Here is a 23412-nt window from a genome sequence, read left to right as displayed (position 1 = left end):
TCATCTTGGCAATCCAAGATCCTTCATAGGGCTGTATGGATTAATATATGTAATTTAGGAACAACATGCTCAACTTGTTACAGTATTCAATTCTGAAAAGGGAATTCGTAATTAATTGGAGGAAGTATTTAGAATGCCATGTTTGAGAGACAAATTTAGAGATGCATTTTTGTACCAGTAGAAGAAAAAGGGACGTGGGGAAGAAAAAACAACAATGAGCTTACCAAGCTAGTAAATGAGTAAGATTTTTTTCTAGTCGTCTTAAAGTTGCACTTTCACATCTAAGGTGGGAAGGCACCGTCCGTGGCCTTAATTAAGGTACCGGGAGGTGCGCATGCGCAGGCATGTGACAGCAATCGATTGATGCATCGAAATCATGGTTTTCAGCATTTCCTGAGATGGGCAATTCTCCTGCTCATTAACAAGGGTTAATTCCGCGTCAGACTTAGAAATATTTTCCGTGTCAGTTATATTTTGCCCACCCGGTATTATAGCCGATGTATAGGAATTCGGACAGTCTCAAGACCTCAAGGAAACATCTTCCAGAAAGATGCTTATTTAGTCGACGTCTGAACACGGTATTTTATGAAAAGTCCTTCCTTGAAGGAAAGTAAATAAGTTGGAAAGAAGAAGAGATTTGCATGCTGCCCTGTACTTTAGAAATAGATGTGACCTCAAATTAATGCGTCTCCTAGCAGTGTAGCGAATGTTCCTGTTTGCCATTAGGAGCCCCATTCCTCACGGCGCTTTCAAGCGCGCCACGGTTCATGAGCGGTGAATAACTTAGTGGCACAGATCTTGAGGTGTTTGGTGAACTTAAAGTCGTGAGTAATGAAGGCTTGCTGCCGTCACCGAGCACTACAGATGGCTAAGCAATATATTCCTGCACACAGTTAGCATCCGAGCGAGCTACACCAGTCTTGAACGACTTTTTATCAACATGTGTACTTCTACGGAGTACGGTACATATCTATTTATACTAAACTAACTAATAGTCTGAGGGCTCAGAATACATACTTTAGGATTAGTGTTGCCTGTCTGCTATAACCTGAAACCCGATGTACACAAAGTGACAGTCATCCTCCTCTGGGAAGAACATTCTGGCTGGTTAGGAATCTCTCACGCAAGGAGAGTGAATTTAGATCTAGAATAGGTCACCTAATACTGTTTAACATCTTTTTTACAATAGGCTTTACGTCGCACTGGCACAGATAGGTCTTATGGTGATGATAGGATAGGAAAGAACTAGGAGTGGGAAAGAAGCTGCCGTGAGCTTAATTAAGCTGGGGCCTACAGCTGCGGCATTTGCCTAATGTGAAAATGGGAAACCATGGAGAACCATCTTCAAGGCTGCCGACAGTGAGATTCAAACCAACAACCTCCCGAATGCAAGGTCACAGCTCACCTAGAAAACAGATAAATAAATAAGTAAATAATTAAAACTAATAATGGTATTTTCTCAAACGGCCAGTCCCGCGGTGTAGGGGTAGCTTGCCTGCCTCTTACCCGGAGGCCCCGGGTTCGATTCCCGGCCACGTCAGGGATTTTTACCTGGATCTGAGGGCTGGTTCGAGGTCCACTTAACCTACGTGATATAATTGACGAGCTATCTGACGGTGAGATGGCGGCCCCGGTCAAGAAACCCAAGAATAACGGCCAAGAGTATTCGCCGTGCTGACCACACGACACCTCATAATATGCAGGACTTCGGGATGAACAGTGGTCGCTTGATAGGCCAAGGCCTTCGGGGCTGTTGCACCATGGGGTTTGGTTTTTTTCCTGAATGTGTGCAGGCATTTTGATTTTAAGCCATTAGCCGATTCATCCTACCAGATGGTTGAGATATCTGTTGGGCGATCTGTGGTTGATTTTTAATTAATTTGGTCGGGTGAGCACCAAATATGTCACCAGAGATCTTTTACACGCCGACGGCATGCAGTGCCGAATGTATTTTTCCTGTCCTTGAAAAAAAAAATGTAAATACCTCTACCGGGTTTAAAACCACGATCTTGGAATCCGAAGACAGACTCTCTACCACTGCTCCATACAGGGAGCTGCTAACTAGGTTCGTTATTTTAAATATAGTGCACAGTATGTGAGAAGAATGGTATTCATTCAACAATAGTTTTAGGAAGGTTTGCAAAATAAAACGGAATCACTTACCAATATAAAGAATCACATCAAGATGTCATATGATAATTTTGTGTTTATAAAACAAACTGCACTGTGCTACGTGACTGAACGTTATTGACCTTGGAAGTACTGGAGGAAATAAGAAAATTAGGATATTATGTCGGGAAATTAGCAGTCTAAGTTCATTCAGACTATACGCTTTAAATTGAGGGCCAGTCATTGAAATCTGTTCAACCGTTGTCTAATAATTTCCATGAATGGAAAACAGCTTGTACAATTATATATAATCTTCAGTCATTTAATCCAATCTATTTGAGATCCTGTAAATGATCGGGATCAGACACCGAGAACGAAGAATGATCTACAATCTGTATAAAAATCAGTCTGCAGTGATACAAATCGAGGGCTTTGAAAAGAGAAGCAGCAATCCAGAAAGGAGTGAGGCAAGGCTGCACTTTGTCCCCCCCCCCTCCTTTTCAATGTTTATGTATAACAGGCAGTAAGGGAAATCAAAAATGAATTTGGGAAGGGAATCACAATCCAAGGAGAGGAAATCAACACCGTGTATGTGCCCTCAACGTGGACTCTCCTGAGTATCACTCAGGTTTGGCTCTTCTAATATTCGAAGGGAGTTTACCCTCCGTTCTTGTATCTGGGCTACTGGGATGTCCATCTTCCTCAAGGCGATTTCAATTGCTCGCCACAATATTGTTCTAATGTGACCTCAACCTCTGCTTGGTTCTGCAACGCCAAGAGCTTTCTGCACAGGATGATCTTCAACGAGCAGTTAGGCTTGTTTAACTCTAGTTATGTACCGATAGCGATGATACGGAAAAATAACGCCCGCAGATACCCGCAGCGTTCCCATCTCTCTGGCGTGCGTTTGCTGACCGTATTTCTTTTGCCTTGTCCAGCAATCGGAGCCATACATGGGGGCAGATCAGACGATCATCTCCTAGGCCTTCCGTTAAAACTTTGTGTGTATATCCGCCTGTCGCACAATATGCCTGTCAGCAATCGTCATTTCACCCAGTCAACAATGATAAGGTGAATTGCATCGTCGTCGATTGTGGCATAGATGAGAAACTTGAAGAGTCTGTCATCGTTAGTGGTTCCAATAATAATAGAGAGCACAAGAACAAATTGTAATTATCCATTCCAATGAACAATATAGTCAAAATTATTCATATTTACATAGCCAGAACTAAGTACTACATTTCACCACTCTTCAGAATACTGCCGACCTATGCTTTGAAACTTCCGTCACCTTTACACAATAAAGCTATTGGTAATTAACCCTTTAGTGACTAAAATACTTCAATGTGATGATTCTCTTTCTAATTTAACTGTTTCGGTGACTTAAACATCACTCAATCATATTGCTTTTCGGCAAATTTTACAGACGTTGAGGACTGATATATTCCCTATTGTGGGTTTTATGGTGGTTTGTAGTGTTGTGTGTATATGAAGACGAGTGTATTGGGACAAACACAAACAGAAATTCCTATTCCCTGATTCCGAGGAGTTAACGAGACGTAATGAAAATCCCCGATTCGGCTGTGAATCGAACCTGGAACCCTCAACGCTGACCATTCAGCCAAGGAGCCGGACTAGATTTTCTGTGGCTAAGATGACGAAATCAACGGTCGCATACAACTTTTGCTCTCTTCGATTTCGAATAGCTCTCAATTATCTACTACCGGGCGAATTGCCAATGCGATTAGCGGGCGCAGCTGTGAGCTCACATCCGGAAGATAGTGGGTTCGAATCCCACTGTCGACAGCCCTGAAGATGGTTTCCCATTTTCACACCAGGCTGTACCTTAATTAAGGCCACGGCCGCTTCCTTCCCATACTAGGCCTTTCCTGTCCCATCGTCGCCATAGGACCTATATGTCTTTTCACGAGAGTTACACCTGATGTAAACATGGTATGTCCAAGCCTCCGCCGAAGAAAGAGTTGTGATTCGCTGAGCGTGTAGTACCGACCTCCACCCCGTCAACGTCTCGTATTTAGATGTACAGGGCTGCGCATATCATACGACAACAGTGCGAAGATCTGAACTTGTGAATAAATGACTAACCCTGAATTCTGTTCACTTAGTTTATTAAATACATTCACAATGCACTGCCTATGATCACTTCTGAGCGTTTTCCTCTTTTGTGTTTCACTACACGCGATGGTCCTTTCTCTTGCTCCATTTCTCTCACTATGAATACTGACACTGACTGCTGCTGCAAGATGCAACATCTTACCTCCACGCTTTACAGCTTGGGACTTTCCCTCACTACGAAAAGACTTTCTGTATTACACCACGCGTTGTGCCTTAATTTCTCGTAATTTAATCACTATCTTATTAAAACAAAACCATATATATACCGATATATATGACAGCCATATTTTAATTTGATTACGTACTCTTCCAAACTGTCTAAATGTAATAAACTCTAATAAAATGAAATTAATTCGACGTACTACTTTTCTTGGAGCTCGCATACAGTCCAGTGAGCGCGACGGTTGCTTCTCCAATCAGCTACGTCTATGTCCACGTGCAAAGCCAAGGTGCTCCGCTTATTTGTTTACACCAGGATTAAACTCTCGTGAAAAGTGGTGTATCTGTTTCGGTGGGACGTAAAGCAAATAGCTAGAATTATCTACTTGCACACACATCTTTACAAACATAAAAGGTTGTCCGTCATATACTCGTATCTTTAGGGTATTGGCAGACTAAAGATACACGAAGCTATTATGAGTCAACAAAAGGAATAACAATTTGGGTGGTCGGAAATAACGTGAAGAGAGTATATGAGTTTTAGAGCGTTGGTCATACTGATAGGTACTTTGAAAAAATTACGTCGATATATCGCGCCGTTGTCATTTTATCATCTACTGAAGTTAACCAATCAGATCACTTCGCGGGCGAATTCAAATGGGCTGTGCGAGGCGGTGCTGCTAAATCTGCACTTGGCTTGGTCGGGCTTGAGAGCAACACCAAGAAATTACAATCCAACACCAGCACACAGTGGGTGGCAGCCAATGCTACAGTAGGGCGCTTGCTATGGGCCAAGCCTATCGGAAGGGAGGTCCCTGTTCAAGTCCCTCCCCTGGAGAAGTTTATTTTTTCAGCAGCTGATAAAATGACAACGGTGTGAAATATCTAATTATCTTTTCCAAATTTTAATCAGTATGACCAACCCTCTAACGCTCATATACCAGGTTCACGTTGTTTTCAACCACCCTGTATGTACAGTATATCTCTTGAGTAAGGATATGTCGCATCATCTTTATCTTTACTATGAAAGTAGAATCCGGATGATGGCTTGTGGACATTCATAATGCTGAAGTATGGAGGCTGTGCCATCGAAATGGCAGAGTGGAGGACTTTAAAGAGCACCGTTCTCGCTGGAGATAAAAACTGCTCGGACAATAACTCAATCAACGCCACGTGCTACTGACCTTACAACTTGACAATTAATGCCAGGTGAGAGCGCGGAACAAAGGTGATGCACAGAATAAAAGAGAAAAACAAATTTTCATTTGAAACTTCACTGGCTGCTATATTCGTTCAACTCTCTTTCTGTAAATGTACGGCTTTAAATCATGTTACAGTACCAGATGGATTTCCCAAACATACAAAAATCAATTATTTGAATTGTTACTGTAGATGATTAATGATCAGACGCTTCGAATCGAACCTGTATCCTTTGTCTTTTCAATATATATCTCTTGTGCTGGAAATTCCGTCTTGTACATTCAGCCTTTTAGCTATTGTGTTATACCTGATAAGTAGAAAGAAAATAATATTAGTTAACGAGAGTAAGTAGAAAAGTTAAGTTCCCTGTTCCGTTGCTCAGAAACCATGAACGGGGCTCGCTCCAACTTGGGTACAGGTGAGGAGGTCTGCATATAAACTCAGACCGAACGTACGGTGTTTGTACTCTGCACTACGGCAGCTGCCTCAGCCGTGCTTTAAGCGTGTCTACAATCTTATATGAAATCATACCTTATAAAAGATGCTGGAAGTGTCGTCATCCCTGCGTTATACAGGCATTGTATCTGGTAGCCACATTGTGGCGGACGCGAGTGAGTTCTGCCACTGTACTGTTTCTGATTTCCTTCGTAATGATTTCCTTTAGTTCCTCCAATGTGTGAGAATTTGTTCGATACGCCTTTCCTTTTAGTTTACCTCACAAGTAAAAATCACACAATGCTAGATCTGGAGAACGAGGGGGGAGGGGGAGGGATAGCCCAGCACTGATCACTTTGTCTGCAAATACTTCCAAGATTGTAAGAAGGGAATCTTGTGCTGTATGAGCAGGGGCTAAATCTTATTGAAACCCACCCACGCGATTTTTCTTCTTCCGTTAATTGGTGGAAGAATGGCGTCAAATGTCATCTTGGTACCTCTCTGTATTCACTGTCGTCTCGAAAAAATCAGGCCCAGTTATTCGTCTTGCACTAACAGCACACCAAACACCAAAATTTCCTATCATAAAAAGTGATTTCATAAACACCATTAGGATTTTCTGCGCATTAATAGCGAGATTTATGACTGTTCGCACGACCATTAAGAAGTAACCAGAACTTTACATACTAAAATACGGTGTTGCAATGATAACTGTCCCACCATGTTAACAGCTGAGTTCAGACTGGCGACTGATGCTTGCCAGGTCGAACTCGTGCAAGTAGCTTGCAAGACTGGCGACTGATGCTTGCCAGGTCGAAGATGTGCAAGTAGCTTACAAGGTCAAGAACTATGCGCGCGCCTTCCACGCTGCAACTGCCGTAGCGCGGAGTAAAAGCATTCGGTATGGGTCTAAAAGAGAGACCCTTAGTTACCTGTTTTCTATAGGCAGATGCATAGAACCTGTCAACATTCACAAAAGAACTCCGTCTGTAAACAGAGAAAGTGACCACGCCAACTAGTGCGGAAGCGGTGTAGTTGGTTTGTCAGCGGGTATAATTTGCAGAAGTTCTTATTACTGTATTAAATGCTTAGCCCAGGTGGTAGAGGCATCCAAGGTTCACTCAAAAGGACGAGGGTCCGATTCCCCGTCAGGAAGTCGAAAGAATTTAAGAAACGAGATTTCCACTTCTGAAGAGGCATATGGACCTGAGTTTCACCCAACTTACACCAAAAATCAATACTGGGTAAATTTCTGGGGCAAAGGCAGCGTTAGATGGGGATCATCATTCTATCCCACCTAGTGCCGAAGTTACGGATAGTAACTGTACGGAAATTGCTTTGCTTTTGTTGTTGTTGTTATTATTAATAATAACATAAATCTTATTTGTTTACGATCTCTTCAACTGATACTGGTTTTAGAGAAATATCTCATGACACTCTTTATGATAGCCGCAAAGACACCACCACTTTTCATCATGGCAGTCGCGGTTCGAAATCCGTTCAATGTGCTGTAAGTGATTTTTTACAAAATACGTAATGGCCCTGTGGTTCAGACACAACGTAAAACGAGAGTTTTTGTAGCTTTGATCACGATATAAGCAGTCAAGTAAAATGACAAGCTTGCTTGCTTCTCAGTCCTAAGCGACATTGGAATGCGGGATTTCTGCCCTAAAATGGGATTTATTAATAAGCAAAATACATTGTTGTCCAGTGCCATTAGATGGCCATTCGATTGGTCTGCGTTCGATGCAAGAAAATATATCAGACCTAATTAAGGCATGTAAATGAGGTGCACGCAGCCTCACTAATACAAATTCCATTTTCGGCCACTCGGACTTCAACTATTTCAACCCCAGGAGAACTCTTTGATCACTTGAATAGAGTGGTTTAAAGAATGTCACATATCGTGAATTAGGATTGAAATCGAAATCATTATGGGTTACGTATAGAGTAAGTTGGATAGTAAAGTCTCTTTCAGGCTGAGTGGCTCAGACGGTTGAGGCGCTGACCTTCTGACTCGACCTTGGCAGGTTCGATCCTGGCTCAGTCCGATGATATTTGAAGGTGATCATATAAGTCGGCCTCGTGTCAGTAGATTTATTATCAGGTAAAATAACTCCTGCAGAACTAAATTCCGACACCTTGGCGTCTCCGAAAACCGCAAAAGTAGTTATTGGGACGTTAAAAAGCAGTAACAGCATTTCCCTACTCCGTCGACTGAACAACAGCTTCTGTGACGTGCTCGAACATTGTCATGCAGAAAGATGGATCGTTTTGTGTGTCAGGATATTTTCTCTAGTCCATTCACAGAAAGTGCTCCGCAGATTTAGTGTAATACTCATCATTTTGCATGTCAAAGCTCTAGTGGATGTTGTACAAGCTATAGGTGAATTGCTCAGTCGGTGAAGTTTATATGCGCTCCATAATCTACCTGACTTCTTTGGGACTTCTACTTAATCACTAAGGTGAGGAAATCAATTCAGATCCACTGCAAACATTCTTTAGTCAATACACCAGACTATTCAATCAATCAACCACACACGGTGCCTACGTTACCTGTATTCCTAGTAACAGGTGCCACACGACGCTGGTAACCCCACAGAAAAACTTGAAAATGATGGTTAATTCTGTATTTGCATTAAATAAACCGTTTCCATTATTACAAATTCTAAATGATTAAAACATTTCAATAGAAAGCAATATTATATTTACTCACACCACGATTAAAGTGTAATTCGTTAATTTTCAGAGAACCGATCTCGATATCACAGTCGCGTAAGTGCGGCCAGTATCCAGTATTCGGGAGATAGTGGGTTCGAACCCCACTATTAGCAGCCCTGAAGATGGTTTTCCCTGGTTTCCCATTTTCACACCGGGCAAATGCTGGGGCTGTACCTTAATTAAGACCATGGTCGCTTCCTTCCCACTCCTAGCCCTTTCCTGTCCATCGTCGCCATAAGACCTATTTCTGTCGATGCAACGTAAAGCAACGTGTAAAAAGAGGAGAAGAAGAAGAATAAAGAGATTTGATACTAGAAGTATTTGTGATAGAATTTGACTTGAATTTAGCAAAAAAAACCAAAAAACTGAATTTAGAAAATTATAAATTACTAGCAGTAAGATCTCTATTCTCCAGCGTGGTTGTGCAGGGACCTGTCTCTTATCTAGAGGACCCGAGCTTGGTTCCCGGCCAATCCAAGGATATTTATTCTGGACTGATTGCTCACTCAAACTCGCGCGAGCAATTGAGGAGGTGTCTGATACGAGAGACATCAGACCCGATTAAGATAGCCAAGTAATATGACTTGAGATCTTCGCCAAGCTGACCACGTGGAACTCCAGTATCTGCAGGCCACTTGGCTGGGTAGCAGTCGTCTTTGCATTCAAGACCGTAATGTGTTGTTGTGTCACGGATGGTACAGTTTGACTGCCAAAAAAGTATCATTCTTTTATGAGTGACAAAGAGGCAGAATGATCTCCGTACAGGCTAGGAACGCCCTTGGAGGAGTGGTAGCTATATCTGTAAATTTTACTCTCAGCACTAAATGGAATAGAGTGGTTAGTTTGTCTAGATGCTCTTCCTCTAGGAAATAATCTAGTCTCATTACGTGCATTGTCTGAGTGAACTTCTAGCGCCATCTGCCTCTCCAGATGTATAAGTGAAAATTAAAATCCATAGCCTGTTTCCAATCATTTGACAGGGTCAGGAATGGAATGAATGAAGCCCAATCTAGCGGTGAGGGTAGGAATTGCGCCAGGTGCCGACGTCTATCGCACTCCTCTGGGTTAATGATTAATGACTGACAGATGAAATGAAATTATGAAAGACGACAGGGAAAATCGGAGTACCCGAAGAAAAGCCTGTCCCGCCTCCGTTTATTCCAGCGCAAATCTCACATTGAGTGACCGGGATTTGAAGCACGGAACCCAGGCGTGAGAGGCCGGCGCACTGCCTTCTGAGCCACGGAGGCTTATAGAAGTACAATTCTTATTTCTAAATTTTCAGAATTCCTGACGGAGAATCGAACCAAGCACGCCTTTAGGACTGTGGCCAGGCAGCCCTCTGCATGAGTGGTATGGAACCTAGAACCAATGCTAGTGTTACCGGTGAACCTCTCGTTGTTCTCTTCTAGCGACGTATGAGGCTGTGTATTGCTATTTTTAGACTCATTCCCACATGTGCCTTCGGAAAACAATGGCTTTGTTCTGATTTCTTACTCTGTCGCTGGCAGCGTGTTGGCTGCAACTCGCATAAGATGATGAGATATGCACGATTGTATTGTAAACTATAACACTAGCCAAGTCGTCTGTATTTATATTATTGCTAGTCTGGCAGACTGACTTGGAGAAGACGGGGTTGCAGTCAGTTGCAGTCATGAGAAATATCAATTCGAGATAAATACTTAACTCGCTGTGCTGTATTCGTCAACATGACAAACTCCGTGGTTTGTTTTCGAGTTCACTCGTGTTCAGGAAACCAGAGTGCTATGTCACATTATTTAAATCTGTGTCAGTTAGGCCTATTTAGTCGAAAGGAAAGCCTTTTACATAACACTGTGATTAGACAGTCCCAGAATGTTCAGTTGTGGTTGAAGGAATTTGTTACCTCCAAAAATGATCACGACTGTTGTTGAATTGTTCCTAAGATAAAGTTGCGATCTCGAACACAAAATAATATTATTCGGAAAATATGCCCCATTTCTACTAATTTCAATTATTAATAAAGTTTCTGCTTGGAACTGATAGCGACGTTAACAAAAAAAGGCTAAAAGCCTGAGCGTGATATAAAGTTTGAATTTGATAATTCAAATGTTAAAGGGTGGCGGTATGTGAATTATCGGTGTTTTATGACTTATGAGTATGGTTACTCATTTGTAGTTTCTCTTATAGCTATAATTACCAATAATTTTGTTTATTTCAGGGGACAAATGTGAGCTTATCGTCATATCTAATTTTGTCCTCTGCGAGGTCTTGAAAGTCTTTCATTTTCAAGTCCTCCGTGGCCCTGTCCTTTATTTTGCTTCATTCTACGAAGTGTCTCGCCTCTTTCCTCTGATTAATGTTTAGAGGTAGGATGGATGGATGCCAAGTTATAATTCCTCATAAAAAAGTAATCATCACCACTATCACCATTTAACACTTAAGCAGCAGTAGTAGTAGTAGTAGTTGTTGTAGTAGTAACTATTACCGAGCTCGATAGATGTAGTCGCTTAAGTGCGGCCAGTATCCAGTATTCGGGAGTTAGTAGGTTCGAACCCCACTGTCGGCAGCTCTGAAAATGGTTTCCGTGGTTTCCCATTTTCACACCAGGAAAATGCTGGGGATGTACCTTAATTAAGGCCATGGCCGCTTCCTTCACACTCCTAGTCCTTCCTGTCGCATCGTCGCCATAAGACCTATCTGTGTCGGTGCGACGTAAAGCAACTAGCAGAAAAAAGTAGTAACTATTATCAGTTATACAAGATGCTGGAGTGCCGGCAGTTTGACCTAAAATAATGTTAAAATAATGAGTCTTTCATTATTAAAGTACTCTTAAATGCCGACCCTTTTTAGCGAGGTGTGATTCTGCTCGTTTGAGCACAAAAGGCGAACACTCAGGCAATTAAAGAACTGTGCTGAGTTACGACTCCTAAGAAAAAAGTGTCATTTAAAAATGGTTTCGGAAATAAGCGGGAGTGGCAGTGGTTCGCCATATATAAACAACTATGTGAAATACACTTTTGTTGCAGGGACGAACACATATTACCGTATATACTTTTCAAGTCAGTAGAACTCGCTCTATTCAGTGAAGTGAAGAAAAATAATGTGAACATTTTTGATGACTTACATGTCATCGTACCCTTAACCAAACATAGATCGTCAGACATACCTTATGCTTACAAGAATAAATGAAGTCATTTAACACGCCGATTGAGACTGGTATTGTTGTAACCAAGGTTGAAGTTTACAGAACACAACTTTTATTGCTTCACTTTATAATATTTACACAAATAACTGAAATTTATTTTGAAGCAAAAAGGAATATTGAATCTTGAGAAAAGTCTGTCTTTATACAATATGTACAGGTTTGCAGTCTTTATATACACTCCTATCTTGAAAAGATAGTCTTTGTGAATTGACACGTTGATAGTCGAGAACTATCTGGCACACTAACATAAATGTTCATGAGAGTCCTTGTTTGTTGAAGTGCCTGAATTCCTAAAAAGCAAGTTCAATTGATTGAAGAAATTCCACCTAGCGAAACTAAGGGAGCTTGCATAACTTAGGGAATGAAAATGGCTTGTAAAAGAATTACGGAACATAGGCAGCGGAAACAGGTAAGGGAGCGGTGACCAGAGGTGAAACCTCGTACTGCCAGAAATTCAGTCCACCTGGTCGAAGCACATTTTCAAGAGGAGTAGCCTCCGTGCTCGACGTAGGGTGTATTCTGGAGCTGGACACCGGGGCAAGTGGGCAAGTGAGCAGGCCGGGAGCTCCTATTTATAGTACACTCGATGGTCAGGCACGCGCACTGAGGGCTGCGCGTCGAAGCTAGCAGAATGATACACAGGCGCGCGTGCAGCTGGCTGGTGGAGCGAGACGGGAGCGCCGGACATACAACACCCTCCCCTCCTAAATACGCCGGTACGGCGTGAAACGGCGGCGGCGCTGGCGGCGACTGCGATGCTGGGGCGGAGCTGCTGATATCTCTGTTGTATTGTCCGGAGCTGGAACTGGGCGGAGTGGCGCTGTCTCGTCCTGAAAGGAACCCATTGTTATTAAATGATCTAAAGCGCGTTCAGCAATAGATTTATCTGGTTTAGCAATAGCATCAATAGCTGGACAGGGGCGGTAGCGCAGACGTATCTGATCTTGATGGCGGCAGATACGTTTCTCCGTAGTCTGTATCTCGTAGAGACGATGACCCAAAGATCTGCAGATGACTCCAGGTATCCAGAGTGGGTTGGATTTGAATGTCCTGGTGTAGACCTTGTTGTTGAGGGAGAACTTCGTTGGGGAGGTCTTATGCTGGGCCGGAAGAGGCTGTAACAGAGAAAGTAAAGTTCTGTGAGGCCGTCCATGGAGCTTCTGGGCAGGAGTGATATTATCAGCGCCGGGTAGAGTTCTGTAGTTGTTTAAGAGTTGGAGCAAGGCTTGGTCTTTGGTTAAGCCTGAAGAGACAGCTTTCTTCATACTTCTTTTAAATGTTTGTACGAAGCGTTCAGCTTCACCATTAGATTGAGGGTGAAAAGGTGGTGCTAGGATATGACGAATGCCATTATGTGTACAAAAGTTCTGAAAAGCAGTAGCTGTAAATTGAGGTCCGTTGTCTGAAATGAGTACTTGCGGTAAACCTTCTGTAGTAAAGATTTTCTGGAGAGCACGAATGGTAGCTTCGGTTGTAGTAGTCGAATGCATATCCACGACATATGGAAAGTTTGACAGTGAATCGATGACTATTAACCACATGGAATTGAGGAAAGGACCTGCGAAATCGATGTGAACTCGTTCCCATGGAGTAGTAGCAGGAGGCCATGAAGCAAGATCAGAAGACGGGGCGTTCTGATTCGTTTGACATTGCTCACAATGACGTATTAGCTTTTCGATGGCGGCATCAATACCGGGCCAGTAGCAGTGTTGACGGGCGAGTTGCTTTGTTCTGGAGATACCCCAATGGCTTTGGTGTAATAATTCGAGAACTTGTTTCTGTAGGCTAAGTGGGATAACCACTCGGAAGATGGTGCCTGCTTCTAGGAGTACAACTCCGGCACGAGTCGTGAGACGATGCTGCATACGATGATAAGGTGCCAGGTGGGCAGGAAGTGTGCTCTGAAGAGGCCAACCGTTGCGGATGTAAGTACGTACAGTAGCAAGTGTACTGTCCTTATCCGTAGCTTTAGCTATGCAGGTAGCATCAATAGGAAAACTGGATACAGTATCTTCAAGTTCTATGTCCAACTGAAGACATTCAGATTCTTGAGAATCGAAGGCAGTATCAGGACCAACGGGTAAGCGGGAGAGGGCATCAGCATTACAATGCTGGGATGTGGCTCGATATACAATCTGATAGGAATAATCAGAAAGGAACATGGACCATCTTTGAAGCTTTCTGAGGGAATTCTCTGGGATCTTATTACCAGGATGGAATAAGTGTACGAGAGGCTTATGATCGGTAATGATCAGGAAATGGTTGCCATAAAGATATTCATTGAAACGGCGAATACCAAAGATGATGGCTAAAGCTTCTTTCTCTATCTGTGAGTATCGACGTTGATGGTCATTAAGTGTTTTCGAAGCGAAGGCGATGGGGCGTTCTTGTCCATGACGATCCTTCTGGGAGAGAACGGCACCGACACCGTAGTCTGAAGCGTCAGTAGCTAGCGTGATGATCTTGTCGGGCTGAAAATGAGTGAGTTGTATAGCTTGAATTAAGGCGTTGTTGATTGTTTTCCATGCCTGTTGGCATTGCGGAGTCCACTGAAACTTAACACCTTTTTTACGTAGAGCGTTTAATGGAGCTGCCACTGTAGCGAAGTGTGGAATGAACTTATTATAATAGTTCGCTTTGCCTATGAAGGACTGAAGCTGCTTGAGGTTCTGAGGTGCTGGCATGTTTACTATCGCGGAGACATTCTGCATACTAGGACGAATTCCATTCTTATCAAGTATATGTCCGAGGTAGTGAACTTGAGGCTGAAAGAAGGTACATTTAGCGAGATTCGCTCGTAGGCCATTGTCTTTCAATTTCTGGAGAAGAAGGCGGAGATTGGTGAGATGTTCCTGATGATCTTTTCCAGTAACAATAATATCATCCAGGTAGTTAGCACAACCGGGAATTGAGGCGGTGAGTTGAGCCAAATAGCGCTGAAAAATAGCCGCTGAGGATGAAACACCGAATGGGAGCCGCTGGAGCTGGAGCAGTCCGAGAGGAGTGTTGAGTGTGAGAAATTTCTTAGATTCTTCGTCTAAAAGTAGCTGGAGATATGCTTCTTTAAGATCAACTCGAGAGAAGAATTGTCCACCAGAGAGACGACGGAATAAGTCTTCCGGACGTGGAATAGGAAAGATATCGGTTTCGAGTTGTGCGTTGACTGTAGATCGAAAATCGCCACAAAGTCGAACATTACCATCAGGTTTCTTGATTACCACGAGTGGAGTAGCCCATTGACTAGAAGTAACTGGTACTACAATTCCAGTTTGTATCCATCTGTCTAATTCTTTCGTGACCTGGTCTTGAAGTGCTAGGGGCACTGGACGTGCTTTGAGGAAGCGAGGCTTAGCTCCGGATTTCAGCTGTATGTGAGCTGTATAGTCTTTGGCTGTCCCGAGCTGAGAGTCGAAGACTTCAGGAAACTGCGCTAGGAGAGCGGTAACGTCAGAAGTAGGATGCAATGTAGATACGACGTTAATGTTGTCATGTATCTGGAAACCAAATAAGTTAAATAGATCCATGCCCATAATGTTTGATGCAGTGTAGTTGTTAACTACGAGAAGAGGAATGGCTTTCTGAATTCCTTTATAAGTAGCCTGAAGCTTGATTTGACCTTTGATGTCAATTTTCTTCTTGTTAAATGTCACGAGCTGGATGTCAGTTGGAGAGCATGAAGGTGAACCCAAGTCGTGGTAGGTAGTCAGGTTAATAATAGAGACAGGTGATCCAGTGTCTAATTGAAAATCGACAGATCGATCAGAGAATGAGAGAGGAATGATGATTTTGTGAGAATCCTTTGTGGGAAGAATAAGATTGATCTGATCAACTTCCATGTCTTGGCGGGGCTGTATATGCTTCCGGCGCGCTGCAGTAGTCTTAGCAGGGCGGAGCGAACTTTGACAGACAGTCTGAATGTGTCCAAGTTTATTACATCGTTGACAAGTAGCTTTGAAAAAACGACAGTCACGACGTTCATGATGCTTGAAACAACCTCGGCAGGAAGGCAGGAGTTTCGAGGTGCTTTTAGAATTGGGCTTCCGTGTAGCATTACGAGAGGGAACCTGGCGAGAATGCTTGGTGGAGAGCGCCTTATCCGTACGGTTCACTGTAGCAGAGGACTTGCGGGCCTGAGGCGAGACTTGTGCAACTTCGTGTGGAGAAGCTATGGCTGCGGCAGTCTTGGTAGTAAGCTCATAAACCGTAGCAATACGCTGGACGTCTTCTAAAGAAGGGTTACTCTGCTTGACAGCGTCAAAACGTATTTTGTCTTCAGGAGTATGTAAAATTATCATGTCCCGAATGAGAGAATCAGTGTAGGATGAACCACAACCGTCCTTGGAGCAGATGAACTGGCAGGGTTTAGCTAGACCACGCAATTCAGTTATCCATTCAGTATGTGTCTGATGGGGTTGCTTTCTGCTCTGAAAAAATTTATAGCGAGCAGCCACTATGTGAGGAGCTTTGGCATAGTGTTCCGTGAGACGGGCCAAGAGCTGCGTGAAGGGTACCTCAGATAAGTGTTCTTCTGGACTTAATTTACGTAGTAATTCACACGTAGCATTGCCAACCGAACTAAGAAATAGTGCGCGGCGGCGTTGATCATCTGTGACAGAATGGCAGATGAAATGCTGTTGCAAGCGGGCTAAATAAACTGACCATTCTTCCTTAGCTGGATCAAAAGCAGAGAACGGAGGAATAGCTGATGGCTGTGTAGAGACAGAAATAGCTTGAATAGCCTGAATTAATGCTGCCTGTTGTTGTTGCATAAACTGTTGCTGTTGCTGCTGTAAGGCTTGGAAGACCGTAGCGAGTTGTTCCGCAGTAGCCATTGCGAGATGCGTGCAAGCAAGAGTAAGGTAAGCTGTGTGTCAGAACTGGTTGGAGTGTCGTTGCTGTTTAGCACGTCGCCGTAGAGTTGACAACTGGGCCCGTTGAATTGTAGTGTTGGTTTCGTGTGTACCTCGTCGCTATAGAGTTGGCAACTGGGGCTGATGAATTGTAGTGTCGCTTTTTTTACCTCGTCGCCATAGAGTTGGCGACTGGGGCCGATGAATTGTATTTTGGTGCCTTTTTACCTCGTCGCCATAGAGTTGTGTTGTAACCAAGGTTGAAGTTTACAGAACACAACTTTTATTGCTTCACTTTATAATATTTACACAAATAACTGAAATTTATTTTGAAGCAAAAAGGAATATTGAATCTTGAGAAAAGTCTGTCTTTATACAATATGTACAGGTTTGCAGTCTTTATATACACTCCTATCTTGAAAAGATAGTCTTTGTGAATTGACACGTTGATAGTCGAGAACTATCTGGCACACTAACATAAATGTTCATGAGAGTCCTTGTTTGTTGAAGTGCCTGAATTCCTAAAAAGCAAGTTCAATTGATTGAAGAAATTCCACCTAGCGAAACTAAGGGAGCTTGCATAACTTAGGGAATGAAAATGGCTTGTAAAAGAATTACGGAACATAGGCAGCGGAAACAGGTAAGGGAGCGGTGACCAGAGGTGAAACCTCGTACTGCCAGAAATTCAGTCCACCTGGTCGAAGCACATTTTCAAGAGGAGTAGCCTCCGTGCTCGACGTAGGGTGTATTCTGGAGCTGGACACCGGGGCAAGTGGGCAAGTGAGCAGGCCGGGAGCTCCTATTTATAGTACACTCGATGGTCAGGCACGCGCACTGAGGGCTGCGCGTCGAAGCTAGCAGAATGATACACAGGCGCGCGTGCAGCTGGCTGGTGGAGCGAGACGGGAGCGCCGGACATACAACAGGTATCACTTGAAAAATAATTACTGTCCAGAAGCGTTTTATGAGCCCACTAATACAATTTCAGAATTTGACAACAGAACGTCTATATCAGCGCCTCTCAGGGTGCATGCGCTTGGTGCATGCACTGTGTACGGTGCAAAAGACGACTTCGCTTGGTTGACCAGAGTACAGAACCTCCACTCCTCTATTTGGAGCAATAGCGCTTACTCTCTCTTTCCTCACGCCTGTCTTTCTCGCTCCCCCTGTCTCCCTCTACCACGCTTGCTTCGTAGTGCTCCAAAACTGAACTGAGTTGCGCCGAGTAGAGCCGAGCTTAGCCGAACTTAGCTGAGTAGCCCAGAGACGAAGCGTTGGTCCGAACGAAGCCGAGCGCGACCGATGCACAGTGCACGGAGCTCTTGCGCCTCGATTTGCACGCGTGAGATTTTGGGCGTTTGAGAGGTCCTGGTCTATATCTTTTACGGATCATTAGATATTTGAGCTGGACAATTTAGCTATCTGTACAATGAGACATGGACATACAGTAATATTAATGTATTTATTTATTTATTTGCTGCACATTCTACATTACATTCAGGTTTCTGGACATACTTGGTGCCTATTACATTCAAATTTTCAGACATGTCTTTATGTTTTTATATGCTACACATTACACAAAGCATTCATACTTTATAATACGCAGAACTCCCAGAGCCCCATCAGTGATGGTAAGCTGGTGTAGGTCAGGGAGCCCCAACCACGCCCTCAACTCAGCGTGGCGATCAACCACAAGAAGAGATTCACCAACCAGTGGAGACATGCGACGTGCAGTTCTGGCACGAGGCAACGAATTATCTCTCAAAGGAAGGGATAATTCATGCAGTCGAGAGAAAATTGTTGGCTCGTGTCAGAACTCGGATCGGCCTTCGGGCCAGAGCTCACCTGAACAGCCGCTAAGGAAAGCTCTGCACCTGAGTTCTCGGCTTATTGATGAATCTCATTATCGCCTCCGCTGGGGACATTATTGGACGTGCATCTTATATCTACTGAGTGCGGACCCTACAGGCAAGAAGTTTCCCACCTAGCGGCATCATACCTGTAATATTTGTATTTCTGATACAACTTATCGAGTAACATAATAGTTTCGGTAGATCAAGGGTGAGGGTAAGCCTCAAGTTCCCAAAATACTAGTTTCGTTCGTAGATGAGCAATATCACTTCTAGATAAATGCTCAACTCGCTATGCCGTATGCGTCAACATGGCAAACTCTGTGGTTTGTTTTAGTGTTCATTCGTGGGGCAGGAGACCAGAGTATTATGTCTCATTATTTAAAACCGTGTCAATTATTTAGTCGAAAGGAAGGTCTCTTGTATAAGTATATCTTGGTAGGCAGTCCAAATGCCTTTGCTGGCAGAACCTAGTGTTTACAGTGCACTATGTCTTCTGGTATAGGCTAGAGCAATTTTATTACTTTCATAGATTTGCCTCTGTCTTATCCTTGGCTTTGACCATATGAAAGTGACTGATGTATGAGCGATGCCAGTAATGCTATTCCTTCTGCAGCCAGTCCCTGCTATGAATGGTGTGAAAATGTTGCTCATAGGGTCGGTTGGTGTATGCATTTCAGTGGGCTTGGCAGACTGATATGTAATAGCAACTCTGGCTCGGTGAGGAAAACAACGGGAAAGTACCTCACTCATCATTTCCCTAGTACGCCTCTTCAGTGATGCCTAGGCCATCTATGACAGCTGATGGCAGAGTTGTTAAGGATCCCACCAGCGGAATCGCTGACGGACTGAACATACATACAGGCAGTCCAAGACTGTCCAGATGTGCTTGAAAGATATTATTACCTCTAACAATCACCATGGATGTTGTTGATTTGTTCCTAAGATACAGTTGCAATCTCGTTCACAATATTATTTGGAAATACACTCAGTTTAGACTATTTTCAATTATGAATTAGTTTTTCTTACAATTTGTTGTACGTCGCGCCGACACAGATGGGTCTTATGGCGACGACAGGATAGGAAACTCCCAGGAGCGGTATTGAAGCGGCCCTGGCCTTAATTAAGGTACCTGGTATGAAAATGGGAAACCACGGAAAACCTTCTTCAGGACTGCCGTCAGTGGAACTCAAACGCACTATCTCCCGGATGCAAGCTCATAGCTGCGTGCTCCTAACCGCACGACCAACTCACCCGGCATTTACTTAGTTTAAGATTTTGCTTTGAGTTGATAGTGGTGTTAACATCAAGGCTAAAATCCTGAGCATGAAATAAAGTTTGAATTGGATGGCTCAAATTATAAAGGGTGGTGGAATGTGAAATATTGATCTCTGGTGGTTGCTCACGTCACCCTCATCTTAAAATTATAATTAGCACTAATGATTTTGTTTGATTAAGGGATAAAAGTCGAGTTTGTCGTCGTATATTAATTCCCTCCTCTGCGAAGCCTTGGGAGTCTTTCATTTTCACGCCCTTCGTGGCTCTTTAGTTTATTTTTCTGATACCTTAATTCTGCACAGTGTCGCACATTTTTTATTTTGATTAGTTTTAATAGAGGATAGTTGCCAAGTTCCTCTTAAAACAGTAATCACCACCACCATCACCGCTCTATAATTATGTAGTAGTAGTAACAAATAGTATCAATTATACGAATGCTGGAGTGCCAGTATTTTCACCTGAATAAAAGTTCCTCAGCACGCCTATAAATCTAAAGTCACGAGTCTTAAGTACAATTAAACGCGAACGAAGTTTCAGCCAGATGTAACTCCGCTCCTTTTGAGAAGAGAAGGTGATAATATAACCAAGTACGGTAAGTTACGCAGCCATGAAGAGTGTGAAACTTAAATACTTCTTTGGCCTTTCAAACCTACCTAACAACGCAGGGCTCGGTGACGAATTAGTTAATAGAACTCTGGAAGGAAAAAGAGAGGAGGTGCTAGTGCCCCGATGTGGACAACCGCATCTCACAGTCGCAGTACGTGATCCCTGGGAATCACAATAGGTCAGCTTTAGAAATGACGTAAGCTCATGGGACAAAAGAATAGTCACACCTTGAGAAATCACTACAAGAATCATTTAATACCGTGTTACGCAGCCTCTGGACTTGATAACCGCCTGGATTTCTTTATGAAGTTAGTCCAAGGATTGTGCAGTTACGTCGCACCCAAGTCAAGCCAGTCGCTAAGAATTTGATCGCGCAATACAGACAAATTGCGAAGATGCTGATGTCGGCGTTTAACCGCTGTTCCAACATGTCCCACAGATTTTGCATGGGGTTCAAGTCAGGTGATTTTGCAGGCCAATCGAGATGTAACAGGGTGGGGGATTGTTAATAAAATACATCCAGCCCTATGAAGTTTGCTGTTGTCATCTTGAAATAATGGTGTATCGATAGCATAGCCATCATGCGGATGTTGTCTAAAAGGCAACAACTGATAATTCAGAATGTTCAAATGAACATGCTGGTTCATGTCAGTGATCACCTCAGTGAGAAGGCCCAATACATTTTACGAAAAACACTCCTAAAACATCACAGACCCACCTCCGATTTGAACCTGACCTTGCACACATCTAGGATGAAATGCTTCATTTGGCCTTCGGTGCACTCGACGACGTGCGTCATTGGAATACAGGCAGAAAGATGATTCGTCAGACCACATTACGTTCCGGCAGTCAGCGATGATTTGTAGCCCATTGAAGACGGCCAGCTTTATGTGCCCGTGTGAGCAATAACCTTTTGAGAGGTGGCCGACTCCAAATGTTCTTTGCATGCAGTTCTCGTCGCAAAGTTTTCTTGCTAGCGGGTTGAGACTGACCTGTTGGATTCGGAGGTGATTTTGGTTTATAAGCCGTGAAACGCGTCTCGAGTCCCTTTTCCGAGCATAATTCTAACGTCTTGTTATGTGGCCACGTGTAGTATGGCCATGGGCACAGTCGAACATGATTGATGGTAATTAGACAATACAATTTGGGAAGCACATTGGGAAAAATAAGGCATGGTAGTCATACAAACGTCCTAGGTCTCGATTTCTTCCCGAAAATGTGGTCAAAGCAATAAAGGAGTCCTTTACTAAATAGAACTCACTGTGGTAGTATGCGTGTGTGCTCCTGGCCGTATCCACACACAGCGACTAGTGCATAATCTCCTACTTCTTCTTTTCCTACAGCTTTTTCCACATCTGTGGGATCGCGGGTGCGAACTGCGTCGCACATGTGGATCTGGCCCTGTTTTATGGCAGGGTGTCTTTTCTGACGCCAACCCTATATGGAGGGATGCAATCACTATTGCGTGTTTCTGTGGTGGTTCGTAGTGTAGTGTGAATATGAAGAGCAGCGTGTTGGTATGGACACAAACACCCAGTCCCAGAGACAGAAGAATTAATCAGAAGCGATTAAAATCGCCGACCCGACCGGGAATCGAACCCGAGACCCTCTGAACCGAAGGCCAGTACGCTGACTATTTAGTTAACGAGAGCGACTAGTGCATAATATCATTTCCATTTCTCCCATGAGCTCGATCACGACTGCTGAATCAAGCTGTTGCTTGGAATTGTCTGTGAGAGACGATATACTGAAGCAGGTAGTGGCAGTTGTGATTATTGTTTTAAGATGAATTACAACTAGACAGCCATCCTCTATAGACACTAACCGGAGAGAAAAATGGAAGTGGTCCGACACTTCGAAAAATGAAGGTATCAGTCAAAGAAAGGCAAGAGCCACGAAGGGCGTGAAAAATGAAAGACTCCGCAGGACTCGAATGCTCTAATACAAGACTTGACCGAAGGAGGTCGGATAGCACAGATTATTATTATTATCTTGGTACAAGTAATCATAAGCAATGCCAGAGCTCCGCTAAAATCCCCGTGGTCGTCAACACCCGCTCACTAATTTAGGGCACCTGCAGCCCCTTTCAGTCGCCTTTTACTGCAGGAAGGGTATACTGTGGGTGTTATTCTACCGTCCCCACCCACAGAGGGTTTTGTGCTAAGATTCAGTAAAAGAAGTGACCTCTTTGTTTTTACTCTCGGTGGATTGAACACTAATATAATGTACAATGAGGCCTTTGGAAACTAATTCACTGAGCTGTTCGTCGTCTTAATGTTCCTTCATAAAGGTTGACGATCTTGAATTCGAATATCGCAACGTAGATCTAGTAAGGAAACGAATTGAAGTAATGCAATAACATTGCAAAATGAATTGTATATTTAATATAAACGAACTAGTGGGCAAAAATCATTCGTTGGAAATACCTAACATTTTCCACTTTTTGGATCATTTAGCTATTTGTAAGAGCATATATTGGCGATGTTTAAGTCCTAAACTGTACTATATAAATACCGCAAGGGATTATAATAATAATAATGACAATAATAATAATAATTGTTATAATATATAATAATTATATTATTATTATTATTATTATTATTATTATTATTATTATTATTATTATTATTATTATTATTATTATTATTATTATTATTATTATTATTATTATTATTATTATTATTATTAGGATTTTGTACCCGTTCTTCGCACTGCTCGCTACATGGCTCTATTTATACCTTTAATACAGCATGTTAACATATTTTTCTCCAATAGCTCGTGGCATTAATGCGAAGTACGATAAAGCTGAACAAAGTCGAGACAGAATGAGGACGATTTGGGAATTTATTGTACCATACAGTTCTTGATCCGATGTTGTGCG

This window comes from Anabrus simplex, chromosome 1 (genome assembly GCF_040414725.1).
Source record: "Anabrus simplex isolate iqAnaSimp1 chromosome 1, ASM4041472v1, whole genome shotgun sequence".
Classification (NCBI taxonomy): Eukaryota; Metazoa; Arthropoda; class Insecta; order Orthoptera; family Tettigoniidae; genus Anabrus; species Anabrus simplex.
Note: the sequence above shows the minus strand (reverse complement) of the source record.